Raw genomic sequence first — 23,124 nt, forward strand, 5'->3', positions numbered from 1 at the left:
TAAGTCAGGGCAGTGGCAAAGTCAAGAATATCATTCTGGGTTGAACTGACAGTGCTGTTGGAAAGGCTGTCCTGGGGGTTGGTGGGGGCAGCTGCCATTACTGTGACATGTCCCCATGTCTTAAACCCAGGGCATGGATTTGACTTTCCCATGTTCTCTCAGCTGATAAGAAGCAGGAGTCAGGGACCTTGAAGTCACCCCAGATCCTCAGAGAGGTGGTGTTTCCCCGTCTTTGCTCCATCTGTCCCTTCTCCTGGGCCCCCTCTAGGTTTCAACCTGGCTCATCTCCTGTGCATGGCTCTGGTGGGAAGAGGAGGAAGCAGATAGTCTGCTTTTGTGCGGGAGGCCCTTTCCCACAATTGTCTTGGGACACACACTGGTCTCTACAATCGCATTAGTGCAGACATGTCAGTCAAGACGAACAATTTCAGTTGGCTTTGAGCCTTATGAATTCTGGTGATGATTTAGTTGCTAAGTTGTGTCCGACTCTTGCAACCCCATGGACTGTAGCCCGCCAGGCTCCTCTGTCCATGGGATTTCCCAGGCAAGAATACTGGACTGGGTTGCCATTTCCTTCTCCAGGGGATCTTCCCGACCCAGGAATCGAACCCAGGTCTCCTGCATTGCAGGCAGAATTCTGAATTCTAGAGGAAGTATTTCATAGTGATATACTTGGTGAAGGAGAAAGTTGCAGAGCACTTCGAGTTTGAGGTTACCCCTCTGAACATTTTTACAGAATGATTAAAATTTGAAAACTAATTTATAGAGAAAATGATTTCAAGTGGAAATTGAGACCTAATAGTTGCTTCCTTAGAAATGGCTTAGAAAGTGGATAGTAAAACAACAGAGAGCAACAGTGGAACTTAACTGCATCTGGTCTCCTGATAAATGCACATTGATTATCTCACCAAATGCCAGATGCTTAAAAGGCAAGGCCTTTCTTCATTTAGCTGACCTGGTGCTATGGTAAGCAGCCTGCTAGGTTGGCCTCCAATAATCCTTGCCTCCTGGTATTCATGCCCTCCCGTGGTGAATGGTGCTGTAACCAGTGTGATGATGGGGTAGTGATGACATGTGACTTACAAGGCTAGGTCATAAAAGATGCTGCTGCTTCTGCCTTGCTTTCTGGAATCACTTGCTCTGGGGCAAAGCTGGCCACATGTTGGGAGGACTCTTCTATGCGGAGAACTGAGGCCTCCTTTTAGCTGCAGTGTGCCCTTGCCAGCCATATGAATGAACTATCTTGGAAGCAGATCTTGCAGCTACAGTCAAGCCTTCATATACTTGCAACCCTGGCTAATGTCTCTTTTTTTTATTTTTAAATTATTTATTTATTTATTTGGTTATATCCAGTCTCAGTTGCCAGGCATTATCTTAAGACCTTTGCAAATATGAACCTCTTAACCCTGATAACAATCCTTTGAAGTAGGTACTGTTGCTGTTCCCATTTTATCCATGTGGAAACTGAGGCCCAGAGATGCCTTGCTCAAAGTCACAAAATTTGTAAAAGGCTGAAGTAGGATTTGAATTAAGCAGTCTGAGCAGAGTCCATGTTCTCAACAAGTACGTTGTATTGTCCTTTTAAAGGAACCACCTTTTTTCCAACTGTTTTTCCAAAACAGTTTTAGGAAATCAGTTCTGAGATCAGGTGGTTGATGAAGGTCAGGATTAAGATCTAGGATGGGGAAGAACTGGATGCTGAACTCACCCAGGATTGGGGGTGGGGGGAGGCATGGAGTTTGGGTGGAGTGGCTTCGATAAATCCCTGTCTAAGCCTCTGTCCACTCTACTGTAAAGCTAATAGCAGTTTCTGTTGGGGACTTTTTTTAGGGTTAAATAAGATAAAGCATGGAAGGCCTCTAGCTGGGGGTGGCAGGGATCAGCACACCTGAGTTCCTGTCTCTCGCCTAGCACCTTCTGTTTGCCATTGCTAAAGTAAGACTCGCTCATCTGACTGCTGTCTGCCCTGGTCCCTGCAGCTTTGCTCTTGGCCTGGATGCTGCCTGCTCTCTGAGCCCACGTGACCCCAGCTCTCCCATCTGGTACACTGCCCTGAATTCCCACATAGGAGAAATCAACTTCCTGATCATCCCCTGACCTTCGTTGCTAGGATGCAGGCTAATAACAGCGAACCATTTCCTGTGCTTAATTACATTATTCACAGTGCTCTGCAGAATGGGTGGTTTGGAATCCCAGCCACTAATTTACAGAGTAGTTGGGAAGAAAAAAATGAAACAAAGGAGAAGGGCTTTGGTGGCTCTGTAAGTTGGGCATTCTGAAGCCAGAGGTAGTTCTGTTGGGTGTACAGTTATCCCTGGTATTTGTGGGAAATTGGGTCCAGAACCCCCTATGGATACTAAATTCTGAAGGTCCCCAGGTCCCTTGGATGACCCTCTGGATCCAAGGTCCCACATCTGCAGACTCAGCCATCAGCAGATTGTAAACATAGTACACGATCGACACACGGCTGATTGAGGCTGGTTGAGCTATGGAACTGGCAGGTATAGAAGAGTGAAAGTGTTAGTCGCTCAATCACGTCTGACCCTTTTCAACACCATGGACTGTAGCCTGCCAGGCTCCTCTGTCCATGGGATTCTCCAGGCAAGAATACTGGAGTGGGTAACCTCTCCAGGAGATCTTCCTGACCCAGGAATGGAAGTGGGGTCTCCTGCATTGCAGGCAGATTCCTTACTATCTGAGCCACCAGGGAAGCCCAGGACCCATCATATTTGGAGATTGAGGGACAGTGCCACGAGCAGTGGAAAGTGCAGGGCTTGGAAGCCACACAGATGGAATCCCAGTTCCATCACTTTATGATATGAGACTTTGGACAAGTTATGTAACTTCCCCAAGTAGAATCATGATGCTGACCTCATTCATTCCTTGCGAGGTTCCCTTTCTCTTTATAATGACTATATATGAGCTTGTGTCATAAACAGCTAATGGTTGGGCGTTAAAAGCTCACATAAGAAACCCCTCTACCTCACAAAGGAAATAAAGGATAATTTCAGATCAAAACAGTATTGCCCGAGGCATTCCAACAGGCAGCTCTAGAAATGCTGCTGACCTGTGTAGTCCATGGAGGTACCTAGTGGAAGGTCAGCCTTGGATACTTAGACCAGCCTGGCTGGGGGCGTAGAGGTTTACTCTCTTCTTGTCTGTTTCTGACCCTGAATAAGAAAAGTAGTTACGCACCCTGACAGCTTTTCTTTAAAAATCTTGTACATCTTTTACATAAGGTAGGTGGGAGAAAATATTTTGCAAAGAATATAGTATGCATTCACAATAAAAAACACAAAAAACAAATCAGAAAAATCTGGACAAGTTAGAAATAGTAGGGAGCTTCTTATTCTGATTTTTAAAAAGTCTTAAAAGCTATGGTGAGCATGACACTTCATTGAGGAACCTCAGGAAAAATTTCAGGATGCTTTTGTTTCTTCCGTTCATTATAACATTGGATGTTCTAGCTACTTAATAAAATAAGAAAAAATGGGAGTGTAAAATCAGGAAAGAACAAAGAAATTTGCCCATAATTGCAGATGATATGATTGTCAATGTCAAAATGGAGAATCTGTAAACTATTAGTAAGAAGTTTGATAGATACAAGATCTGTGTCCAAAAATCAATAATGTTCCTACAGATTAACCCAAACCAAGTAGAAAAAGTTTTTTGTTCTTGTTTTAAAAGAACATTTACACCAGCAACAAAAACCAAAAAGTACATTAGGAAAAAAATTGACAAAAATAAGCAAGACCATAATGGACAATATTATTTAAAAAAAACACCCTGTTGAAGGGCTTCCCTTGTGGCTCAGCGGTACAGAATCCACACGGGGTCCATCCCTGATCTGAGAAAATCCCACTTGCCAAGGAGCAACTAAGCCCACGCACGACAACTATTGAGCCTGTGCTCTAGAGCCCAGGAGCCGGAACTACGGAGCCCGTGTGCCCCCGAGCCTGTGCTCTGCAACAGGAGAAGCCACCACAATGAGAAGCCTGTGCACCCCAAGCAGAGAGCACCCCCCACTCTTTACAACTGAAGAAAAGCCCACGCAGCAAGGGAGACAGCACAGCTAAAAACTCAAAACCCCAAATTTAGACCTTTGAGGAAGAAAAGAACAAACCTTTAAATAGAAGTTGATTACATTAAAATTAAAACCTTCTTAATAATATACACTGAATTAAAAGCATAATGTGAATGATTATAACAGTCGTCTGCATAATTAGTCAGGAATTAATATGCAAAATATGTAAAGAATTTCTACAAACCAGTAAGTAAAATGTTATGCCATAGAAAAATGGGTACAGAATGGGAGCGTGGAGAAGTCAGAGGCAGGAAACTGAATGGACAGTAAGCATAAAAAATGGTCCGACTCACCAGTACGGGGCTTCCCTCATAGCTCAGTTGGTACAGAACCTGCCTGCAGTGCAGGAGACCCAGGTTCGATTCCTAGGTGGAGAAGGTCCCCTGGAGAAGGAAATGGCATCCACTCAAATATCCTTGCCTGGAGAATCCCGTGGACAGAGGAGCCTGGCAGGCTATAGTCCTTGGGGTCACAAGAGTTGGACACGACTTAACGACTAAACCACCAAAACTCACCAGTAGTCAGGGAAATGTAAATTAATAACATAGTGAGGTATAATCCTACACATCTCAAATTTTGAATTTAAAATCTGGCAAAAGTTAAAATCCCAAAATACCAAGAGCTGCCAAAAAAAAAAAAAAGTAGAGATTTTCATACAATGCTGCTGGGAATGAAAAATTGGTCAAGTCACTTTGGAGAGTAAGTGGCAATTTCTGCTACGAATAAGCAATTCCGCATTTATAGGTACACTCCAGAGAAAGTCCATCTACAGACTGATTCCAGAGGAAATCCAGCATGTGTACATGAGGAAATATATTTGTGTAACTGTGTTTGCTATAATGTTCCTCGTGAGAGTTAAAAACTGAAACTGATCAAATATGCATCATTTAGAAAATGGATAAAGTATTTCATACATATAATACAGAATTAGTCTATAGCAGTTAACTCAGTGAGTTAGCTAAATCTGTTTATCTTATTGCTGAGTCAGAAAAGTTGCAGTCAAGTAGTATTATGTTTATGTAAATTTTAAAAAATAACATAAGAGAGAAGGAGAAATATTGTGTGACATGCCTTATATGCATAATCTAAAAAGAAACGATACAAATGAAATTATTTACACGACAGAAACAGACTCACAGACCTAGAGAACTTATGGTTACCAGAGGGGAAGGGGAAGGAATAGTTAGAGAGTTTGGGATGGACACGTACACACTGCCCTGAATAAAGTGGATAACCAACAAGGACCGTAGTGTGTGGCACAGGGAGCTCTGCTTAGTGTCATGTGGCAGCCTGGGTGGGGGAGAGGGGGTACATGCATATGTATGGCTGAGTCCCTTCTTGTTCACCTGAAAGTGTCATAACATTGTTAATCGGCTCTACTCCAATTTTTTAAAAAGTGCAAAATAAAAAAGAATGTGTGAAATAGTAGGGTTAGGGTTAGGGAAGCCTGGTGCTGCAGTCCATGGGGTCACAAAGAGTCGGACACAACTGAGCAACTGAACTGAATAACATAAGTACCAAAACTATAAAATTATACATGGAAAAGTCATGTAGGAGATCATAAAAGCAGTCTTCCCTGGGAAGGAAAGGTGAGAGGTTTGGACTGAGCTGAAGTAAAAAGGAGGCTTCAACTCTGTAAAGTTTTCTTTAAGAAAAATAGAATGAAAAGGAGAGGCCTGAGAGCAGGAGTAGAAAATATTATCAGCATTTGTTAGATTTAACCTCGCTTGTGTCTTGGTAATTGTGTGCTGTATTTATATGTTCAAAATCCTTCTGGAAGCAAGAGCCATCAGCACCCTTCAGGTTTGCCCAAAGGAGCAATGTGGAAATGAGTCCCTTGCTTCGGGGCGTGTCCCTGCTCACAAGGAGCTGTTGCGCACTGGACGGCTGCCTGTGCCCACACGTGTACAGGCATGTATTTGTTGATCAGCTGGTGTTGCCTTGGCAACTTGGGATGCCCTGTCATCTGTTGAATTGAGGGTAGGTGAATGACTTTGCATATCAGCTGTTTATTTCCTTCTGAGGGATTCAGTCTAAAGCAAGGGCGATCAGCCTGTCTTTGTCCTTGAGCCTTCTAAATATGCAGGGTTTCCCTGGTAGCTCAGATGGTAAAGAATCCACCTGCAATGCAAAAGGCTCAGGTTCAGTCCCTTGGTCAGGAAGATCCCCTGGAGAAGGGAATGGCTACTGCCTTAACTTCCCTGGTGGCTCAGACGGTAAAAGTGTCTGCCTACAATACGGGAGACCTGGGTTCAATCCCTGGATTGGGAAGATCCCCTGGAGAAGGGAATGGCAACCCACTCTAGTATTCTTGCCTGGAAAATTCCATGGACAGAGGAGCCTGGCAGGCTACAATCCATGAAGTCACAAAGTGTTGGACACAACTGACTAAGCAACAACAACATGCTTTAGAGACTGCAGGAGTGAGGTGCTGTATTTGCACTGTAGACCCTCTTCCCAACACTGGGGGCGCCACAAGGAGAGGAGGGGTGTGGGACTCAACCCCTGCAAATGTCATAGGATGCCGCCTAGTTACTGCTATAGGGTAGAGTCCTGGCTCTGGTTGCGGTGGTCCATGAGAACCTCCTGGCTTGACTTGCTCCTTATCCAGCATGGACTTCTGTGGGGAGATACCAGTACTTGCTGCTCAGCCTCCTGGGCCCACTGGCCTGCTGTGTGCACCAGTTCTTCCTGCCTGTCCTTGTAGTGATTGAGCTCCATGCTAGGAGCTGAAGGACAGAAACTGTTGTGAGAAGGACTGAATGAATGCTGGTTAGGCTCTTGATCTCAGGTAAACCTCCAGAGAAACATCTTGGTGGGTTCAAGGCTGCATAAAGTGCCACTAAATAAACATGTGTACTTTAAAATATATATATTTATTTTTAATTGGAGGATAATTGCTTTACAATCTTGTGTTGGTTTCCGCCATACATCAACATGAATCAGCCATAGGTATACACATTTCCCCTCCCTCCTGAACCTTCCTCCCACGTCCCACCCCATCCCACCATCTAGGTTGTCACAGAGCACTGAGCTGGGCTCCCTGTGTGATACAGCAACTTCCTATTGGCTATCTGTTTTACACGTGGTGATGTATATATTTCAATACTACTCTCTCAATTCGTCCCACCCACTCACTCCTTCCCCTGCTGTGTTCACAATCTGTTCTCTATGTCTTCCTTTCTATTCCTGCCCTGCAAATAGGTTCATCAGTATCATTTTTCTAGATATATATGCATTAATGTATGGTATTTGTTTTTACATGTGTACTTTTTATCGAAACAGAAGGGTTCAAATTCTTAGATTGTAAAAGCTGGTCATGTGAAGGATTTCTGGCTAACCTGACCATCCTTCCAACCAATGGTTACCGAGTTCTTTCTATCTGCCTTTAAAAATGGGAAGGCCCGAGTCCAGGGTGGTGCATGAATCCTTTTCTGTTAGCCAGGTTGGCACTTCACTCCACCCCGAGAGGCACTCAGTCAGTATAGCCCCTCTATCCTGCTTATAAGGGTCATCAGAGTGTCCCCTTTTCCAGCCACACTTCTGAGACCATCCCACAGCGCCCTTGGGTAATTGATGAGTCAGTCTTGAGCCCTTAGCTGCTAGGACTTGGGATCTTAAGCCAGTGAGGACATGGAGATTCTTAATCCGTGGGGCAGACCTGTGGTTTTCCCATCAGTATTAACCCGGATGCACATTCCCAGGGAAAGAAGGTACTGCCCTGTCACCACTGCAGACCTCAGTCCTGGTGCAAGACACCAAGAGTCGAGAGGCTTCCGATGCACTCTGTCCAGTGCCACTCTGCAAAGGCGTGTGAACAAAGCACTTGCTCACTGGGCGGAGGGATGCATTTTATGCGTCTGGTAACAGGTCTTAAAATTCTTTCAAGTCAAATATTGCGAGCAGCATAGCGTGAACATATTTAATTCCTTTTCTCTTGTTATTAAGGAAAACCACTATTAACATGTAACTTGAGTCTCTTGGTCCCTATCTGACATTCCGAGAGTTTCCCTTCTTACTGGTTATAGCCTTTCAAACAATCTTATGTGCTTGACGCACACTTGGTAAATGAAGAGCTGCATAGAATAGCTACTCCCAGAAATTGATAATAGCAATTGTCTCTCTGGAAGGGTCAGGACTGGGCAGGAGACTCAGTTTTTTATTGAATATCTTGCTTGCATTTGAATTAAATTTTCCCGAAGGTGTACCATTTTCAATTAAGTGAACTTGGTTAATTAAAAAGCTCTTTTGTTGTAAGAATGCAAGGGGTGCCTATGCTGAGAATATCGCATGCGCTAAATAGAGACTCTGTACTGCCATTTGCGCCCCCATGCCCCTGTTCCTATACTAACCAGCTTTGTGGTGGAGACAGCTACTGAAACCTCTGGAGTCTAAGTTCTTGAATCTGAAAAGAGGGGGTGGGACACTTGCTTATCCTCACAGTGTGTCCTAAAGGTGGGATGAGATATGTTTATCCCTCTTTCCGTGTTTAAATTACATTGGTAGCCTTCCTCCAGATCGTGTGTACTTGGAGAGTGGGAAATGCTTCGTATGCACCTTCGCATCCTTCCACCCCCACTGCATGTTGTGTAACTTCCTGATGGGAAGGGACCTTGTGTCTCGTTGTTTCCTGATACACCTCTGTGCCTGGAACAGTGCCTGGCGTGGTGTGGGCGTGGCGTCAGTGTTTATTCAGTGAATGCATGAATGCATGCATGCTCCATAGGGATTCAACTCATGGTACTTGAGGCTTGAACACCAATTTGCTGACATAATTTCCACACATTCTGTCTCATCTTCAGAGTTTAGCATCAATAGATGTCCTTGGCTCCAGAGAATATACAGTCCTTTTGCTTAGTTTCCATCATCTGGCCCATCATACATTAATCTTAAGTGAAGTCGCTCAGTCGTGTCCGACTCTTTGCAACCCCATAGACTGTAGCCTACCAGGTTCCTCCATCCATGGAATTTTCCAGGCAAGAGTACTGGAGTGGGTTGCCATTTCCTTTTCCAGAGGATCTGCCCAACCCAGGGATCGAACCTGGGTCTCCTGCATTGCGGGCAGACGCTTTACCATCTGAGCCACCAGGGAGCCACACTGATCTTGGCCTCACCTAGCCCTTCTGCCTGCCAGCATTAAGCACTGTTGGTCATAGGCTTCCCTCTCATCATTCCTTCAGCAGTTGCTCTGTTATTTTCTCTGCTCTACTGATGGGGAATCCCAGAGCTTGTGAGAAGGGCCAGGGGTTGGTGAGTGAGAGCAAGACCAAACTCAGTACTGACAAGCAGCGTGAACACCCCAGGTCCCCTGGGATTCACAGAGACAGGGCCAGAGGGTGGCACCTCGTCAGATCACAGCCCTTGCCAGTTGGCTCTGGCAGAGCGGTGCCGCGGTTGGCATCCCCTGGCAGTGCCACCCATTAGCATTGCACAGCTGGGCCGGGGACCAGCCAGCTGCACGGTTCCTGTGAGAGTCATGTTCTCACCTGCTCCACAGCTGGAGCTGTCAGCCTCTATCTCCGATTCCTGATGATATCCATATTAACTGAAATGCGCTGGACGGGCAAGTGCATTGCAGTGTGGTACCTGGGCCGCCTCGGGCACTTCATGTGAATGCAGATTCCTGGGCCGTTCTGGGAGAAGCTCTATGGGAGCAGAGTAGAGAGGCTTGGGAAGCACCGGATTTAACAAGCTCCAGTGGATTCTGACTCATGGGAGAGGTTGACAGTTATGCTGGAGTAGAGGAGAGTCTGGCATTCAGAGCTGGCCCGACCTGAGTGTGAGTCGAAACTCTGCCACCCGCCAGCTGGGTGGCTCCGGGCATGCAACTCTGCTGGCACCTCTGTGTCTTCCTCCGTATGAGAGGGATGGTGATGCTGGTGTCTGTCTCACAGAACTCCTAGGAGTCAGTGAGTGAGTGTGTGTGAGGCGCCATCCGTGTATCTGCCCTGCAACGAGCACTTATGAGTGTTAGTTGGTGACGCAGTGGTGATGTGCTGACGCTCACCACCCTGGGGGCAGAGTTTCCGTAACTCTGCTCCAGTGCAGAGAAGATGCCTGAGCGGGGATGAACTCTGGATGAATTGTGGGCCACTTTCTGACAACCTGAACACTAAAGACTAGAGACATAGCTCCTTGGATTAGCTGTCACTGTTGTCTGTGTGCCACAAACTCCCCAAAGCGATTTTTAGGGAAGCCTTGACTGTAGCAGAGGATGGATGCTTTTGATTTGGAGGGAAAAAAATATTTTTTTTTATGTGGACCATTTTTTTTAAAGTCTTTATTGAATTTGTTACATTATTGCTTCTGTTCTATGTTTTGATTTCTTTTCTGCCATGAGGCATGTGGGATGCTAGCTCCCTGGCTAGGGATCAAACCTGCACCCCCTGCATTGGAAGTTGAAGTCTTAACCACTGGACCACCAGGGAAGTCCCTAATTTGGGAATATAAAGCAGATGCAGCTGCAAAAGCATTCACAGGAGCGTCCTCTCCTTTGCCTATTAAATGCATTAGTCCCAGCTGAACCGTGATGATTTTTCTTATGTTAAAACATCTTTCTTTTATTTTGTGCTCTGGGAAAATCAGATTCTAGATGCCTCCAAGGCTTGCATTTGAGTGCTTCCCTAAAGCAGTGGTATCTGGCAATAGGTAAAATAACATGCAAAGCGTGATACATGGTTCCGAGCCCAGAAATGTTGGAAATTTCTTTATTGACCCCAAGTAAACGGTGATGCCTTAATTTGCTACAACTCACTAAGGAGCAGCATGTTAAAGGCCAAGTTCATAAGGTTTGCATTCTGTTTATTTTAAATACAGCCTAGTTCAGTAACTAGCCCAGGTTTCTTCTGGCAATTTGGAGAGAGCAGTATACAAAATTCCAAAGAGTGATTTGCTCATTTGGGGAAGGGAGCCTCCAAAATGTGATTGGTCTTTGACAAATTAGTAGAAAGCCACCAAGGTCACTCTGCAGGTTGGTCATTTGCATGTTGGTAAAGAATCCACCTGCAGTGCGGGAGACCCAGGTTCCACCCCTGGGTCAGGAAGATCTCCTGGAGAAGAAAATGGCAACCTACTCCAGTATCCTTGCCTGGTGAATCCCATGGACAGAGGAGCCTGGCGGGCTACAGTCCATGGGTTTGCACAGAGTCAGACACGACTGAACGACTATAGCACCACCCCCACGTGGAAATGAACCCTTCTGTGTGTTAACGCTCCTGGCGTGGAACTGCCACTAGCCCAGAGCTCAGAACTTGTGCTTAGCAGTGCAAGAATGACCACGTGTGGTCAGTTTGGGAGCAGCCAGAAATTGATGGCCCACCTGTCCCTGTCCTGAGCAGGCACATGGGCCCATCATCACGACATCCTGCGTGGCTCCGTGTGGGTATGTTTGGACTCGTGGTGGGTCTGGGGTATAGCCTGGAGCCTGCCCTCCAGTTGTCCTCATGTTTCAAGGCAAACCTGAGAGTGACCTGCATGGAGGAACACACATTAGGCTCAAGCATCTGTCTGAGTTTTGGTGCTACCTATTTAAAGGAGTGGCTTTCCAGGTGATGCTAATATTAAAGAACCTGCCTGCCAATGCCGGGAACAGGAGAGATTCGGGTTTGGTCCCTGGGCGGGGAAGATCCCCTGGAGGAGGAAATGGTAGTCCACTCCAATATTCTTGCCTGGAGAATTCCATGGACAGAGGAGCCTGGCAGGCTATAGTTCATAGGGTTGCACAGAGTTGGACATGACTGAAGTGACTTAGTGTGCGCACGGCACACACACATTTAAAGGAATACTCAGAAATGCCATCTGCCCTGCACCTGGAAATTTGGGGGAGCTCCCATCCTGTGAAGAGTGGAGTTTGGGTTCAGTCTTGCCCACTGGGGAGCCAGTTACTAGCTAGCCCGTTTCCAGGCAACCCTGAGGGAGTTCCCAGCCTCACTTGCTGGATAATCCTCTTGTGTCTCTGTTACCCTTGCCTATTTAAGGGTAGCCTGTCCACGGTGGGGAAAGAACACGAGCCATGGTGGTCCAGTGGTTAAAACTCCAAACGTTCAAGGCAATGGTCAGGGAACTGAGATCCCACATTCCATGCAGTGCAGCCTAAAAGGCAAAACCGATCCGGGTGAATCTGAATTCCACTCCTGTGTGTCCTGCAGACAGAGCTAGGGGCTCAGTGAAAGCTTCTGTGAGCCTCAGTTCCTCTAAGTGTCCCCTGAGAAATAAGCTGGTTAATTGGCCCTAGTGAAGACTGAAGAAGATATGTTGTATGTGAAGGCTGGTACCGTGGTAACGGGAATGCTCAGTGCCTCCTGGTTTGCTGCTGAGTGCTCTGTGGTCTCATGCTTGGGCATACGATGGGGTAATTTGCTAGTGTATTGTTTATAAAGCCTAGAAAGCAACAATAAGAAAATGTTCAATTCAGAGGTTAATGAGGTCTGTGCTGGACCCGAGGCAGGAGATAGACGGGCCCCAGGCTGAACAGCTAGAGTTTTTCCCATGTAGACAGATGCTCCAAGATGAAGAGGAGGAGAAGCTCAGCCCTGCCCAGAAAAGAGCTAAAGAGACCTCATGTTTCTCCTCCTCAAAGTCAAGGAGACCTTCCTGACTACACAAGCGGAGAATGGCTCCTTAGCGGTCAAAACGGGAGGGAGCGCTACTCTGTAGTAGCTGGAGTCCGCCTACCGGTAGACCTCTTTGCTAGAATCCATCTTGCCCGAGATATGCGTCCATACAGGGTAGGGCCTTGAGATAAACCAAATATGGATTTGTCCATATCCATCTCGCCAGGCAAAGCAAGATGACTGGCCAAAGGAGACCCAGAAGAAGTGCCCCGTATGAGTGATTCACACTCCTGTGAGGGTGTGATTCTCTCTGAGCTCACCCATGTGTGTCTATTCACACGTACCATTTTCCTCCTCATCAACACTTTACTTGTTTCACCACTTTCCATCTCTGTGGAAATGCATTTCTACAAAGCCCACAGGCGAGGGCGTTGTCACTGACCACTGGTTTCAGTGGCTAGGATTCGGTGCTCTCCCTGCCGCAGCCTGACTTCAGCCTCTGCACGGGAGTGAAACCCTGCTTCAAGCTGCTACAGGCCCAGGCTGCCTGAGATCAGAGTTGCATAAGACTGTTGCCATCCTCTCTTTCTTCTGCATCTGGAGGAAAGGCAGGGCTTCTCCCATCCTAGTTATAAGAGTAGGTGGTCTTGCCGTACAAAGATCAGTGAAGAGATGACAGGAGCTAAGATCTATGATATGAGCTAAGACTTCCACGCAAGCCAGATAACACAGTTTCCTTGTCAGACACAGTATGTGCGTGTGTGCTCAGCCATGCCTGACTCTTTGTGACCCCATGGACTGCAGTCCACCAGGCTCCTCTGTCCCTGGCATTCTCCAGGCAAGAAGACTGGAGTGGGTTGCCATTTCCTTCTCCATGGGATCTTCCAGATGGGGATGAAACCCCCATCTCTTGTGTCTCCTGCATTAGCAGGTGGGTATTTTACCACTGCGCCACCTGGGAACACAGGAATGAGGTTTACTGGACTTAGTACAGCTGCTGAGTTAGGTCAAGAGGAAAGATACTTTTCTGTTAAAGGAAAACAGTTCTGAGTTCTTGCTGTCAACTGCCTACTGTTCAGATCAGACGTATTTCTACCCAATCCTGCCTTTCATGCTCCCAACACTCCTGTCTGTCAAGTGTTTTAAAGTACACTGACTTTTTTTTTAATCCAGCTGGGGGAAAAAAAGAAACCTAAAATCAATTTTCTATTTGTTTGAAATGACTGCAGTCATTGATAAAGACTCAAAACGTGAGTCCCAGAGCCCCAAAAGACGAAACGGAGTAACCTTAATAAACAGGATGGATGAATTCTGTGGTGAGTCACTCATCTCTTTGCTGACTAAGTGTTCATTAAGTACCACATCCAGAAATGGAGTTCCCCTCTAGAGAAAATGCTAATTAAGATGCCTCTTTGAGCCCCCGCGTTTATCCTGTTAGCAGTCTCTCCCTTTATTTGATCTCCATTTCAGAAGGATGGGGCCCTTTATTTAGACGAAGTAATTTCTAAAGGAAGGAGCAGAAAGGCCAATTAAATGATAGTTGGGGAATTGTGTCACCTCGAGTTATATAACTTTCCGTGTTAGATCATACTGATTAAGCACTCATGCACGTTGTCCAAGAGTTTATAGATGAAATAAGCCACTTTCCAGCCATACCCTGGAGAGCTCAAGTGTGTGTGTGGTGAAATGTGTGGGCCAACGTCATTACCCATGAATCCTTTTCTAAATAAAGGCCTGATTCCTGTCAAAAAATTAGGAAGAGAATGCTGCTTCCCCTCAAACCTGTCTGGTTCATGTTAAAGCTGGTTGGATAACATGCAAACCCTAATTAGGTAGGCGTTGTTCTGTAGCAGAAAGTCAACAGCTTTCAAGCGTTGAGACTCGGAGCTTGAGTTGACAGCATGCAGGGCACATGGCTGGGATGTGAGGCTGGGGGGGCCTCTTTTACACTGAGCCCCTGAAGCCCCCAAGTAGGAGGTATGTGAGAGAGGAAGAAAGGGTGTCAGATGTAGTTTAAGGCCAACACAAAGGAAGGGGCATTGTTTTGAGTAGGGGGACTGTGGGAGGGGGTTGCCTGGGAATGAGTCACAGAACCTCTTCAGGGAGGTGCAAGGAAAGCAGATTATTATTATTTTTCATTATTTATTTATTTCTCTGGTGGCTCAGACAATAAAGAATCTGCCTGCAAAGCAGGAGACCTGACTTCGATCCCTGGATTGGGAAGATCCCCCTGGAGAAGGGAATGGCTACTCACTACAGTATTCTTGCCTGGAGAATTCCATGGACAGAGAAGCCTGGTAGGCTACAGTCCATGGGGTTGAAAAGAGTCAGACACCACTGAGTGACTAACATTTTCACTTTCATTTATTTAATTAATTAATTTTAATTTTGGTTGTGCCAGATCTTCATTGCTACATGAGCGCTTTCTCCAGTTGCATCGAGTAGGGGCTACTCCCTAGTTGGCGTTGTGCAAGCTTCTCATTGCATTGTCTTCTCTTGTGAAATGTGGGCTCTAGGGTGTGGTTGCAGGCTTAGTTGCCCTGCGATATATGGAATCTTCCCAGACCAGTGATCAAACCCGTGTCCTCTGCCTTAGCAGGCAGATTCTTATCCACTGGGCCACTGGGGAAATCTGAGAAGTGGATTATTTTAATTGGTGGTAAGAACCTATCACAGGTTTTTTGGAAGCCTTGGGGTCAGTAGGATCTTCTGAAAATCAGAACTGATTGGAGTGGGGATGGGGGTTGGAGGGAAGGAAGGTGCTACATTAGTTTTTCCTGTTCTGTAATTTTTGAGGTATCACAAGTTAAATGTACTAAAATAAGCCCTGAAATATAAAACAAGGCTATTCTGAGGTCAATATGAATATTTTACCCAAATGATGGAGATTCAAGCTCTCCTGGTGTGCAATGTACTAGTTCATAAAGAGTGCAAGGTTATTTATTTTCTAAATCTTTGAAAGAATCTCTCTAAGAAGTAAGTCGGTGGCTTTATTTTAAAAAATGAGCTGCTATGCATTTTTTAAATATTCGCCTGTTTTGCTGTCAGGCCTTAGTTGCAGGGTCTTTGCTGCCCTGACTCTGTGGCTGTCCCACGAGCTCAGCAATTGCAGCACACAAGTTTAGTTAGTTGTTCCGCAGTGTGTGGGGTCTTAGTTCCTGGGCCAGGGATCAAACCCCCGACCCTGTGTTGCAAGGTGGATTCTTAACCACTCAACCAGCAGGGAAGTCCTGAAGTTGGTGCCTTTAGGAGAGAAGCCAGATTGACAGCTGTTAGGGGATTTGCCATTCCTGAACTACTGGGCCACGTATCCAGTCTCCAGTGGGACCAGAGAGGTTGCCTTTGATAAAGAAGTGAGGTCACTGAACCAGACCACCCCATTGCTGATACCATTTCTTGAATGAACTGGGCAACCCCATACTTGGTCCACAAATGGCTCATGTACAAAATCTTGAGGGATTTTTCCGTTTCTGCAAATGCATGTGTGCACGCGCGTGTGCGTGCACACACACATACTTTGGAGCCTTGGAATTAGATATGGGTCCAGCTTAAACCCTGGTCCAACAACAGAGAACTCCTTGGAACTCATCTTTCTAGAGGAACACAGAGTGGGATTTACATCCCAGCTTCCCCACCTGAGTGTGCAGCGCCCCAAGAGCAAGTCAAGTTTTCTTTCTGAATTCCAGTTTGCTCTTCTTTAAAATCACGATGCTAGACTCATTTTGTATGAGTTTGTGATGATAAAGTAAATCTTTATGAAGTACCTAGCTGAGTGGCACGGGTATGTGTGCCAAGTCTCTTCAGTCATGTCTGACTCTTCGCAACTCCATGAACTGTAGCCCACTAAGTTTCTCTGTGCCTGAAATTCTCCAGGCAAGAGTACTGGAGTGGGGTGCCATGACCTCCTCCAGGGGATCTTCCCAACCACATACAGTAAGCTAAAAAATTATAGTTAACATTTTTCATTTTAAATACTTTGACCCATGACCTCCTTTCTAAGCTAGTTCATTAAAATGATCTAAAATGGACAGGTTTGGACAGTCAATATTGATAGTAAAATAATGAGTTAGGTTTAAAATTCGATGTTCAAGTTGGTAGAACATAAGGAGTGTATATATATATATACACACACAAACACATATATATAATAGACACACAGAAACACATATGTAACATTTGTAATAAGTACCATTGTTTTCTCAATGATACATTTCAATGAAAATTGACAAATGTGATTATTATGCATAGAAAAGAGTAATATGAACATTTACAGGCTAAGTGCAGGTGTAAAATTAAAACTAAGTGAATATTGTTATAAAACCAATCTGCTTTGTATAGCACCACTTGTGGTCAAGGAAGGTCAGTAAATTCCCTGCCTATCTGAAAGAGCAATGCTGTAGCTGTAAGACTCTATTTGGAGAGATTTTATGGATTTCTGGATTTCTGATGTGTAAAATGAGTTTGTACCATGTCATAGATGGAGTCATTTGTAGGGAGAATGAAAGATGTATTCCTTCTGACATCTCTTTTTGTTTTTGCAGTGACATTTGTATACCATGACATTTCTCTGCTCCAACTTATTTTCCTTCTCAGTGACCCCAACCATCATCCGAGGGCAGGTCAAGGGCTGCCCATTGCCCCAAATTTTGTGCTCTACTGAACCATCTGCTGAGTTACAGTTGGGAAGTCTGTGAACCTTTAAGTCTCGCCATCAGTGTTTTCAAGAGAGACAGCTCTGGAATTGAAAGAAACAAGAGCCAGTTCTGTCAGGGTTGTATGTTGGGGCCCACAGTTCCATCTTGGAGAACGCGTGCAAGATGCCCTGGGCCCTGCCCTGTCTCCATCTTTCTACCACTTTGGGGTCTGGTTAGGCAGCTCGGGCTCTGAACGGTGCCCTGAGTTAAATTCTTCCAGTTTACTTCATCTCTGGGCCTTGCTGGCCCATTTGATACAGTTTCCAGCAGGGCTTTCTGCCTCTTGGGCAGCTGTGCAGTGAGTTAACCAGGCCCTGGAGTATCAGGAAGAGAGCGTATTTTGACCCAGACCCCGCTGTGGGTTGGGCTCTGCCACCATGAGCCGTGTGATCTGGGGCAGGTCTCAGAATGTCTACAGGGCTCTCTTTTTCTCCAGTTTGAGTAACAGTACTCACCTCCTTCAAAGGGATCTTCTGAACTCCAAACGGATGGTACAGAGAAAGGCTTCCCAAAAGACTCCTCAAAGTTTCCTTAATGTTAGCTCCTTGGGAGCTGTAGTGAAGACTTGGAGGCTTTTGCTAAGTTGTATCCAACTTTTTGCAATCCTTTGGACTGCAGCACGCCAGGCTCTACCCTTCACCATCTCCGGGAGCTTGCTCAAACTCATGTCCACTGAGTCCTTGATACCATCCTACCACCTCATCTGCCTCCCTCCTCTCCTTCTGCCTTCAGTCTTTCCCAGCATCAGGGTCTTTTCCAATGAATCAGCTCTTCACATCAGGTGGCCAAAGTATTGGAGCTTCAGCATCAGTAATTCCAGTGAATATTCAGGGCTAGGGACCTATGTCAGAATGGCCCCAGAAACTTATTCCACATGTGCTTAGTGCCAGTAGGCAAGTGATGAGAGAAGAGGAATGTGCTTTAAAAACATGTGCAAGGACTTCCCCGACTGTCCAGTGATTAAAAACTCCATGTTCCCAATGCAGGGGGATATGGGTTCAATCCCTGGTTGGGGAACTATGATCCTGCATGCTACAAGGCATGGCAAGATAATGAATGAATGACTAAAGAGACATGCATTCCACAGAGGCCTTTTGCACATTCCTGTTCTCATGGAGAGGGCTACAGGGCCAAGGTGACTTGCGGAGGAGAGGCACTCTGCAGACTGGATTCCTCCAGGCTTTGGTCTCACCTTGCCACCTCCCCCTCCTCCTGGCAGCCTAGGGGGCAGAGAGATGGTAGATGAGGGAGGAGGTTCCCCCTGAGCCTATAAAACCACCACCTGATGCTTGATGTCCTTACTTCTCTTTGTTACCCCAACACTCAGCTCAGGACCGCAGAAAACGTTTGTGAGTTATGGGGTATTCGTGTACAGAGCAGATGCTCAAGTGATTTGATCTATCTATCCATTGTTGCTCTAAAGTGTTTCAAATAATACTTCTCTAGGAAGGGGCTTCATTAAAACAAAAACAACAAATAAGCTTGATAAAGGTTGCTTTTGGAAACTAATGATGCGCATGAATGTAGTAAAGGTCCTGAAAAGTTCTTTGCCAAAAAACCAGCTCAGTGTCATTTAACCCAGCGTTTCCCAGCTTCACTGTGATCTGGGAAACTTTTTTTCCCTTGTTTGCATGCATGTTGGGAACCACTCATCAATGGCATATTGATTGGAATTCATGTACAGTCCTCAGTCCTCATACAGTTACATATAATTGCTAGGCTTCTGTGTAGACATTTGCTTCCATTATGGTCTATTGTCCTCCCCTGGCTGCAAAATGAACTCCACGTAACTTGTCCCCGCATGCTTTGTTGCTGATGTCAGTGGGGATTGAGTGTTTGGCTAGGGTCATTTCTCCACTTCAGAAGCCCTGCTGATCTGTTTGCATGATGACCTGTTAGCTGCCTTGAGCCTTAAGTCAGTTGTAAATGATGGGACAAGACGCCCTGGGCAGTCCCAGAGAGGCCCTGATGACTTTAATAGCTGTTCCTGTAACTTTGTTGTGAAGATGCATCCAGGATGGGCCCCTACCTCTTTCCAGCCCCCTTACCTGTCCCCCTGCTCCTACTCTGTCTCACTTGGACCATCTCAGTAGCTGCCTAACCAGACTGTTCCCAGCACAGCAGCCCGGGGGTCCTGCAAACACGCAAGTCAGATCAAGTCACCCCAATACAGTATCCTAGAAACACGAGTGTCCTAATGATGAGCAGAGTCCCTGCCACCCTCCCAGTCCCCCATCCTGCTATGATTTCCCCCAGACTCCTCCCTCTTCTTAGAATGCTCCCGGCAGGGTCCCACTGTATGAACTTTGCATTTTCTCTCCCCTCTGCCCGAGGACACTCTTCCCATGCGATACCCAAGTGGCTTGCCTCCTCTCCTACTTCCAGTGTCTGTCCCATGCCACCTTAGTGGTAGGGCCTGCCTGTGCTGCCCTGGTTTATTCACTGCAGCAGTGGCTCTTGTTGGACAAGTGAGTTTTTAGAAAGAAACACATTCTAGTAACTCCTTGCTAGGAGCTCTCTGACCTTGGCCCCAGTTCAGTTCAGTCGCTCAGTCGTGTCCGACTCTTTGCGACCCCATGAATTGCAGCACGCCAGGCCTCCCTGTCCATCACCATCTCCCGGAGTTCACTCAGACTCACGTCCATCAAGTCAGTGGTGCTATCCAGCCATCTCATCCTCGGTCGTCCCCTTCTTGGCCTAACCAGGTAATAACAGGAATGCCCTCACCACATGCTTCACTGTGGTTAAAAGAGCAGCCCTCCCCCACCCCAACCCCTTCCCCCATAGTTAAACTCTACCCTCCTCCCTGCATCTTCCCCCTCTCAACACCCATCAACACGTGCTGTCTTTATCCATCGATGGTTTACTGTCCCCTCTCCCGCGGGGGTGCCCGCCGACTCAGGGCAGGACCTTGTTCCCCAGCTCTAGCACTGTGCTCGTCGCCATGTCGCCTAGGCAGACCTTAGGATCTGCCAGTTCAATGGATGAATAAGAGCCACCCCCCATCCTTCATGAGTGGCACTACTGGGACGAGTTACACGCACGGGGTTTTGAGCATCAGGGCACTTTCCAGGCTGTGGTGGTGTTGGGGGCTGCTCCTCCTGGTGGCTTTTCCCAGGTTCAGAGGGTGCTGCTGCTGAGTCAGGTTGTTCCAGCTGCAGCCTGGTGACAGCCGCAGCCTCAGAAGCACATGGGTAGGGACTGCGGGGAGGCTGGTGAGCAGAGACCACCCAGGGGAGAGGAGGCTCAGGGCAGAGCCTACAGAACTGCCGGCCCCTCCCCATCCCTTTCAGTGGTTTTCCTTTCATAATGTGCTTTTTGCAGGCATGCTTTTTGGCCAGAGTCTGTCCTTGTTGCCTCTTAACACATACCATCGCACCTTAAACTTCTCTTTTACAAACCTGAGATTGCAGTGGTTTACACCTAAGCAGAGTCACTTTGATAAACAGAGCAGAAAAGGGCCTAGTCTTTCCAGGCCTCAATTATCTTGCAGTGAAATGAGCAAATCTGAAGTGAAACCTGGGGACTTCACTGGTGGTCCAGTGGCTCCTCCAATGCAGGAGGCCTGGGTTCGATCCCTGGTCAGGAAACTAGATCCCACATGCCATAACAAAGATTTCACAGGCCACAACAAAGGTCAAAGATCCTGCTTGCCACAACTGAGACTCAGCACAGCCAAATAAAAAAATTTTTTTTTAAAGTAAAGGCTGCAAGGGGCCCCTCATGTCCTGGACATTCCATTATTCTAGGAATCAATTATCTCTAAGCTTGGGGCCACCTGTCATTCATTCCATGCTCAGCCTAGTAAATGGCAACTATGTCCTAGTAAATGCCTAAGAAATGGCAACTATGTCCAAAGATGCTGGTGGTCTTGGGGAGAGGACTTGCCACCGCCTGTTTGGCTCTAGAAACGGTTCAGTTCCGAGACTAGGGCTGCAGTGAAGGATCTCATCCAGGTAGAAGGGACCTCCTGTGATGGAGACACTTCTGAGTTCAGGCTGAGGAGTTGTTTCTACTCTTGGCCCCACCAGATTGAAGTGCAAGCAAATTCAGAGAAGCCCCAGGTGGTCAGAGAAAGTACAGAAGAATCACAGATGAATACAAGCCTGAAGAATTTTGGAGAAAGCCGTTATGAGAAAGAAGATGCATTTGTTGAACTTAAAGGTGCAACTCTGGTAGCAGCTCATTGCCCAAAGCTGTCATAGACAGTAAGCCGGAGGCTGGACCATTCTGGGTCCCATGACCTGTGGCCCCACGGTTCTGACAACTCAGATTCCATGGCTGGCCAAAATTTTGTCTTTCTCTGCCCACCAAAGACAAATAAAAATTACGGAGACAGAGTTGGGAAGAAATAGAAAGGTGGCCCTGATTATTGGCTGGCAGAGAGGGAAACAGAGTAGGCTTATGCCTCAAGAACTGCGCCCTCCCCACTCCATGAGGAGTCCAGGGGCTGAGATAAGATGAGGGGTCGCAGTCAGGAGTCAGCGATGAGGAGCAAAGGTGTCCGCATCTTGATTTCTTCCTCTTGCATGTTTCAAAGGCAGTCATAGGCTGTATCAGTAACCCCGTAGTTGAGTGTGGCAGTTCGTGGCTCTGTGGCCTTCTCTGATACATAACTGCGCTGTTGTCAGGGTAAACACCAGATATGGGATGTATTAACATAGAGCCCCTGGTGACTCAGGCAGTAAAGAATCTTCCTGCAATGCAGGAGACCAGGGTTCCATCCCTGGGTTGGGAAGATCCCCTGGAGAAGGGAATGGCTACCCACTCCAGGTTTCTTGCCTGGAGAATCCCATGGACAGAGGAGCCTGGTGCGTTACAGTCCATGGGGTCGCACAGAGTCCGACACAACTAAGCGACTAACACAAAGAAAAATGGATGTGAAGTGTAGCTCCTGCAGAGTTAGGGGGTAGAAAAGCAAACTTAGTTACAGACATGCAAAGTTAAGAGCAGTTAAAAAATTTTAAAAAAGCTAGAAATGTTCAGGCCTGCCCACTGTTCTCTTTATCTTCTTTGTTCTCAGGAAAAGGAAAGGGAAAAAAACTCATTTTTTTTCCCTTTCCTTTTCACCGCAACAATTCTAGAAGGACTAGTGTCCCTGCTAGGCTGGAGAAAAAGAGGGAGCCTCTGTGTAGGGGATTCCTGCCCAATAGAGTTTCAAGCTAGAGGAGAGAGCACCTCTTCCAGACTCCCTGAGGAGGGCCAGAAGGGGCCTGGCTCAGAACAAAGGGAGTGTGAATTCCAACATCAGATTCCACCGTTGACCCCAGTGTAAACTGAGGCAAGCCCCAAAAGATGAGCTGCTTCAGGATTTGTGGAAGAATTGCAACTCGGGACAAGCAAATGGAAGCAAGCCACAGGCCAGTCACTGAGGTTTGGGGACACAGCTTGTGTTTATGGGCAGGGAACATAAAGACAGGGGAGTTCAGGATCGAGTCAGTTAAAACAGAAACCAGTTTTGAAAATATCCAAAGCGGATCAGACCAGTCCCTCCACACAAACGAAACTCAATTCAGCCTGCTTGATGAGACTGGCCCGCTCTGGGTCATCTCTCTTTCGTGACGCCAGCAGGACTTCCCAAGGTTGATAAGAAGGTTGATTGCAAGGTTGATTGTGAATCCTCCAGAAAATTCCGCAGCTATCATTTCTCTGTAAACCAGGCATTTACTTGAAATCAGTCTGAGTCCTTCAGTTTTGTTTTCCTGAGGACACAAGAATGAGGTTCTGCATTTTATATTCTCTGGGTCTACGTTAAGTTGAAATTCTTTCCCATTTTTAACTCATCAGCTCTCTC

General features: G+C 46.5%; 1 protein-coding gene across 2 annotated transcripts in view; it reads left to right on the plus strand.

The window, feature by feature from the left end:
- Positions 1-23,124, plus strand: part of SLCO3A1 (solute carrier organic anion transporter family member 3A1) — a 373,911-nt gene that overhangs the window by 166,804 nt on the left and 183,983 nt on the right. The window lies entirely within an intron of this gene.

The sequence above is a fragment of the Oryx dammah genome, unplaced genomic scaffold, assembly GCF_014754425.2.
Source record: "Oryx dammah isolate SB20612 unplaced genomic scaffold, SCBI_Odam_1.1 HiC_scaffold_16, whole genome shotgun sequence".
In the NCBI taxonomy this organism is placed as follows: domain Eukaryota; kingdom Metazoa; phylum Chordata; class Mammalia; order Artiodactyla; family Bovidae; genus Oryx; species Oryx dammah.